Genomic DNA, 7509 nt, shown 5'->3' with positions numbered 1-7509 from the left:
GGGACTTTGTCGGTTTATAAAAGAGTAAATGTCACATAGCCCAGTGCTTAAAGACTTTTGATTGACAAATGTTTTATTTGACATATCAAACAATAATGGTTTTCATATCAAATAGTCCATATTTGTTAGTAGAAATTTAACCCTTGAAAGAGTGAGAACTGATTTTTCAGAAGGCTCTGCATCCAGATGGGATGTTACAAGTAAAAAGAAACTCTCTAACTGGGTGGACTGGAAAGACTCACACAGTACTGTAGAAAGATGCTTTTAATGGAGGCTTCAAAAGAACTGCTATCATAAGAAAGTAGCTCACATTGGGAAGGCTAAGTGGCATAAAACAGAAGGAAATAAAAGAGGGGTTTTTTTTTTTTCCCCTAAAGGAAATACAACAGCAGTTTGAAGAGCTCTAAACAGGATCTGTCTCAACTCAAACTACATTGCCAGGACATTTATGCTTGTACCAGGATGGGCTATAGCCTGCCTTGTTTGAGGAATATGTGAGCTTTGATGAACAGAAATCTTACTGACAAAAGTAAAAACAAGAAGAAGAAGCAAATAAGTACACAAAACAGAACGTTTATTTGCATTAGTAGTGTACATTTGTTGCTACATTTCATTTTAACATGCACAGGCTTTTGTGTTGGTGATCTGCCATTACTGAATATGATTCTATTATTATATAGATGGCTCTAAGACCCCATAGAAATATTTACAAAATCTTATGTCCTCTGGTATTAAACAGAAAAGAAATTACATGTGACTAAATGATGTGTTTCACATCATTTGCTGATGATGTCTTTTCACCTCTGTTAGTTGGTACAAGGACCAGATGGAAAAAGCATGCATGCTCTATTGAAATCTGAATGTAGGGTTTTATTATTTGGGAATGATCTCTTTCAGCTTTATAGCAGTGGGAGGACAAACTTTGAGTCAGGTCCTTTAAGATTTTTTCATCCAGAACAGTAAATGTTCTCAACAATGAAATCCTGAAGCTGAGGAAAAAATAGAGATCATTAGATATTGTAAGAGGAGAATAAACCTCTTGGATCATGAGTTTCTGGACGAAACAAACAAAGAAACAAACAAAACCAGATCCTACCTGGATCCTATATCTTCTAACATAAGCATACTGCAGAACTGAGATTCAGCACATCAGGTAGCCTGGCAGAGAAATACTAAGTGGAAAAGAAGCAAGAAAAAACATACCAGAAAGATGCTTTGGGTTATCTCAGAAATATAATGTGATTTTAATAATAGTATGAATATGAATAATACTGCTTATTAGCTAGCATGATCGAGCAACAAATTAAAAACAAACAATGTCTATATAATGCTTTATGGCTCTTGTGAATCAAACATTAACTGATCCATTTTCTCATTAGCTCTGTGAAGTACCACTATTAATCCTCCTTTGTGATGGGAGAACATCTGCATACATATATGTGATAGATACTTTAGGTCACTTAGCTGGAAGCAGCAGACACAGGTGTTACTACCTCGAGCATCTGATCGCCACATGTGTGCATGGCCACTACAACATGCTAGGACCCTGTACAGACATTTCCTACGTGCTGAAAATGGATCACCACAGCACTTACTTGCACTGCACACCTCTGCTAGCAGCACTTACAGGTCCCTACCTGTTAATGTAATAAAAAAAGCACTTCTCGTCATCATAACTATTGCTATTGTCATTAGAAGTACAGGATTTTCCATTCCAACCTGAATTAATGATTCCTAATTCCAGTATTCAGTATGTGGAGGCAGGCTGGCCTAGCGCTTCAGAGTAATATCCTAAGCCAGCTGTGCTGTTCTGCCTTGTATATGGAAGGAAAATTCTCTACAGATATCCCGGAACCACAAGGACATCTGGTGAGATATACATTAGGACAGAGGACTACAAACATCCTTGATGATCACAAAATAATCCAACACTAGTATTTGATTCTGTTACTTCACCCAAAAGTGACTGTCAGAAGGTAATTATTGCAAATACAGGGAAGAAAATATCCCCATTTTTTTTCTAGCTTAGCTTCTTTTATTGCATCTAATTGCCCCCTTGCATTCTGTTCCTAATGTAGTCTGAATACACCTATAAAAAGTCATTTGTTACCAGCATCCTCTTTATAGGCATTTTGAGATTACCCTTCTGGCCTGGGATCCAGCCAGCTCTTTATTTATGGGAGTTCTGGCTTCTCCTCCCTCTGTTGCCCCCACTTTCCCCTTTTATCACCCTCACGTTCCTAATTCCTTCCTCTGTCTCCCAGAAGACGGCGTGTTTAAGTGCTCCCATCGGCCCACCATTCTGGTGGCCACCAACCTCCTTCAGACCTGCTGCCTCATTCCAAAGCCGTTGCCTCTGCACGTCTTGAGGGTGCTGTCACCAGGGGCTGATTCACCACGGTGCAAGAGGCAGACAAATGGTTAGCTGCAGAGATGGGACAGGGCACTGCAGCCCTGTAAAACCTACAAATAGTGCTCTTGGTTCTGTGATTTTGCTACCGAAGAAGAAAGGCAAGGTGCTAATGAGGCAGGGAGGAGCACCTGCTCTTCGGTGACATTGCTGGCCTCCACCTTCTCCAGTGCAGGAAAAGTTAAAGGAGTTGACTAATATAGTTCAGGAAGGTTTCAGGATTAATTTTCAGGAATGTGAAGTAATCAACATTTTCTCAAGCAGTTAGTGCGTTCAGTCAATAACAATGGCACCTTCAGGACTAAGTATGTGCCCAGAATAAGTGATCGCCAGAAAGCCAGGGACAGGACAACAGTCCGAAGGATTGATTATATGAGGAGAGGGAAAAATCTCACTAGCAATGCTGAATGTCTTTCATGAATGCATGCTGGAAGCTATCAGGAGGCAGCAAAACACTGTTTCGTTTCAGCAGTTGTTCTAAGTAACTCGGTGTCCCCTGCGTGGAGGTGAGAGGGCTGCACAGACATAAGCAGCTTTCTGTGCATCGCAAGCCTCCCTAACTCATACAGGAACTGCAGATGTCACTGCAGCTTCAGGCTTGGACTGATGATCCCTAGCTATGTCCTCCAAACAGCAAGGAAAGCGTTTGGTGCCAGGAAGCAGAGAAATCAATTGACAAAAAACCAGCTGAACTGAAGCCTGCACTTCTGGTGAATTTACTGCATTTAAAAGCTAAGAATGAAACAGCTCTGCCATGAAAAGACATTCCAGTGCTCTTAGCAACGGCACCTTGTTACCTTGTTTTTGGATGAACTAATTAATTACAGTACCAGTAACTCACTGGCAAATCTCAGGCATGACATGCTGGAGGAAAAAGCTCCAGGAAGAACTGACCTACCTACGATCTTCCTGAAGTGCCTTCATAATGGGGTAGTTCCAGTCACTTCAAAGGACTTACCCCCAGTCAGAAGTGTATAAATCAGTACGGAAGTAGGCCAAACATTTATATATATTTGTAGTCAAAAAATATTTAACTGTCCTAATTATGGGAAATCATTGGCAGATGTGCTGAATAGCCTGAACCTGAAGGGAGAAAGGAACAAATAAAACAAACTGTGAAGACAGTTTTACATGAAAAAAAATGGTTTCTTACTCAGTCTGATCTGTATCCAATACAAAGATATTAATGCCAGTCTTTTCATTATTCAGAACTCTTTCTGCAACTGCATCCAAATTAACATAACCATCTATTTCCATGTGAGCAGGAATTCATGCTAATTGTACATTAATTCCCAGGATGAATAATTGACGTATCAGATGCAACAGCTCAAAAGCCTAAATCTTGTTTAGTACTAAAGTAACAAGTTCTAAGCCTTAAATTAATCAAGAAAACTATACGTAGGTCTTCATTAACATACCAGGAATCAATCCACAGCTGATAAAATCACAGACCATGCTGGCTTAGCAGTGTGCGACTCTGTCATACTTAACTATGAACACATCTGTGTGTTTAAAGTTTCACAGCACTGATAATGTTTTAGCTCGGAACTGCTGCCACCCATTATGCTATGAGCCCTCTTTCCAAAGTGACAATGATGTGTGGGGCCGGAAAAGGAATTAATTTAAAATGATGCCTATTTTTTCTTGTTTGGGATCAGCTAGCATTTCCTTCCACTTCCCTGAATTTTTCCCTAGCAATGCTGCACAAAGAACTTATATGTAGGTGTTCTGTCCTATACGATTTCCCTATATACAAATAGAACATTAAGTTGCTTGATATTGCTGCTTATTCACCCTCTCTCTATAAATATCACCTAGATGACAAAACTACTTCATCAGCTATGGAAACCAGCCAAATTCCTGCAAGAAAATGTGATGATTTAAAAAGCTCTAAACATACATAACAGAAGGCAGCTAGCTAGATAAACTAAGACACAAGGGCTGGAGAACTACTTTTAACCATCAGTTACTTTGTTTACGACTAGCTGTAAGATGGCAATAGAGACCTCAGTTCATTAAGGTAGAAAATTCCCATGTAATTAGTAGATAAGAAAGAAAAAATTCAGATTCTTGCCTTCTGTGTTCTGCCTGTTTGAATACCGAAGTGGTATCCATGCTTAACGCACAAATGACAGTCCAGTTGTTTCTATTGCTATAGTAAATTCATTCCTAAATAGAGTGTTTGGGTCAGACAACTAGCTGTATTATTTTGTATTTGCACCATGGTGGTAACTTGTGGGGCATTCACAAATTAAACAAATTGAAAGTATTTCCTGCAACTGCATGCGTGTGTGTGCATAGGCATATTACAAGCATGCATGCACAGTGTGACTTGTAGCCGTTGCCGTTGAAGGGAAGAGGAGGTGGCTACAACCTTCTCATTAGAAGCAGAAACTCATTAAATCTTTCCTGAAACTGGCTGCTACAAGCTTATATATTTAGGGAAGTGTCAGCCTCTTTTCTTGCACGTTATCTGCTGGAAAAAAAAGCAGAAAGAACAAAACTAGAGACTTCTCGCCAGTTATACGCACCCACCCTAGCAATGCGAGTCCCCTTTCTCAATTCATTCTTCTAGTTTGCTCTCTATTCTGGAAAAATACTTCAGTGACAAACTGGGCCAGATGACCTGAAGCCATTTATCCTCCATTCTGGGAGGACTGAACTTCTGCTGATGAATAGACCTTATCTCTTTGAGAAGATATGTTCCTTTTTTTGTGCCCTTGCTTGCTGAAGAGGACTCATTAGATTAACCACGAGGTCATTAGGTCATTAACTGCCCAAGTTGTGGTAGATTTCCCATAACTTCTCAGGGCTTGTAAACTGTGTTTAGACTAGAGCTCCCAGCCTTTCCTTTGCTGAATTTCAGGAATCATTTTGCCTTAGAACAAGGCGATAAAATAAGATGCTGAATTCTAATACATATTCTGAATAGTTCCATCACAAAATAAGCTTTGCAATGTGTTTTGTGTATTTTCCCTCTATTTTTTATTTGTTATTTTTAATAAAACTGAGCCAGCAGTAAAGCCTCCTTAATTTTTTGTGGGTAAATTTTCTTATATGGTCTTTTCATATATTACTTTTGGTTTTATACTTGTGTGACATCTTTAGCAGTGGAGAAAGGTCCTAGATAAGGACATAGCTTTACTGTTAGCGTGTTTATATGGCTGAAAGCAGCTTTTCTGCATGTAGTGGATGCACACATTATTTCTGAAAGAAAACTTTAGCACGTCTGATCCTTCATGTTGGAAGCCTAAGACATCGGTTGCAAAGCACCAACAATTCTCCATTCATTGACACTGGTAACAATGCTCCCATTGATCTGACTGGAGCAGTGATATGAACTTCACAGTACTTTTCATAGTTTTCCAGGTTTCTAACCCTTGGGTGGAATCAGCTTACTGTTTAGCTTCTGTAAGTCTTCAGCTCTGCTGAACTCTGCTTTGACTGATCATGCCATTGTGAAATGTGGCAGCAGTTGGATGAGCCACAGACAGCTTTGTAGCCATGGAACACAACTGACCTATAAAAATGTCTCTGGTCACATGAACATATTATAAAGGGTTTAAAATAGTTATGTGATGCTTGATGAGAGGCTAACAATGTCTTTTTGTGAGGCTAAATGACATATCTCTACTGAAATCAATATGGCTCAGATCTGCAAGCACTGAAGTACTGCACTGCAGCTGTATATATATTCCCTTGGCTTTTGTTCTAAAAACACGCACAGTGTGGCCATTACATACTTCTATTTCAAAACTACCAGTCATCTGCTCCTTGATGCCAGTCAGGCTCACGCAGCCATTATGCAAGAAAATATGAAATGGCTGATGTATTTACAAAGAAAAAGTACTGGAGTGACAAAGGAGACTTGAGCTGATTAACAATCACTACCGATCAATATCATAAGCTCGATAAAATACAGAGTCCCACTAATTATAAGAACATTCCTTTCATCATGAAATTACAGCAACCTTTTTCATATGTACCTTGCAGCTCTCCAGTTGTAATGAAGAGAGAATCAATTGTCCCTGTTCCTTGAGCATACATTCCTGTGATACTCTCCTGCACTCCTAGCAGGCTGTAAGGAAAGCCTCGAGACTAGAAGCAGCCGGCGGTGCAGCAGAAGCACTTTGCTTTAGAAATGTGACATTCAGAAGGTTAAAGCAACGGGTCCGGTTTGAAGAATGTAGGTGCTTTGCCAGAATTGCCTCTGGGAAAGTTTTTATGGCATAGACACCTAGAGCATTTACTTGTCTGCTGGAACAGAAAAACGGCGGTAGCCCAAGGGCTAAGGGAATTTCCTACTTATTCTTTCAATTGTTATGCAGGTTTCAGTGTTACTGTATATCTTACTAAAATGTTATACAGGTTTTACATTCCCACTCTTAAATTTCTGCTGAATGCGGTAACAAGCTGTGCAGTGTCAACACAAAAGCTTAATAAGATTGTATCTATCTCTGTCTCTTTAGATCCCTATATGAAGCCTATTGCTGGTTAAAAATTAGCATATTATCCTTACTGGATCCTACTGCTGCTGACAAAGGGTACTGATTTAAAACTTGTCTGAAGGTTCTCACACAACAACCTCCTTGTACACAGTAGTTTTTATTATCTCAGATTCCCTAATCCTCATTAAAAACCCCACGAAGATTTTAGTTAACACATCGTTTCCAAGCTTTAGGATTACTGCTCATGAGTATACTTCTGCAAAAAGATAAAAAAGAAAGATTTTTAACCATGATAAGTCCAAGTAATACTGTATTTTGATAAATTATTTCCTTCTCATTCTTTCTGCTTTTTCCTTAAAGTTTAATTACATACCACGCAGAGTGCTTCCATAAGAACTGTAGTCTTTAGCTATTCAAAAGCTAAAACTGTTTTTATTAAATAATTTGCTAATATGCATTCACATACTTCACAGAAGACATAGCAAGACATTGCCCTTGCCCCAGTGAGTACATTGCCTACAGTCTGTGATCTACCAAGAACCAGTGCCAAAGCAGCAGAGAGACAGTTAGATGAAATACTGCAGCAGTTTATTGTGTATAACAATTAAGCACACACTTGTACTGTGGCATTTTATTCTCTTCATCATTTAA

General features: G+C 39.2%; 1 long non-coding RNA gene across 1 annotated transcript; it reads right to left on the bottom strand.

The window, feature by feature from the left end:
* Nucleotides 1-350: 350 nt before the first annotated feature.
* On the bottom strand, nt 351-7399 carry LOC310896137. The gene is made up of 3 exons (XR_014581222.1): nt 6397-7399; nt 1097-1172; nt 351-989 (listed from the first exon to the last, which is right to left on the bottom strand). It is a non-coding gene; the product is annotated as an uncharacterized lncRNA (long non-coding RNA).
* Between the last annotated feature and the right edge of the window lie 110 nt (nt 7400-7509).

This window comes from Anser anser (genome assembly GCF_964211835.1).
Source record: "Anser anser genome assembly, chromosome: 3".
NCBI lineage: Eukaryota > Metazoa > Chordata > Aves > Anseriformes > Anatidae > Anser > Anser anser.
This window is presented reverse-complemented; position numbering and strand designations above follow the sequence as displayed.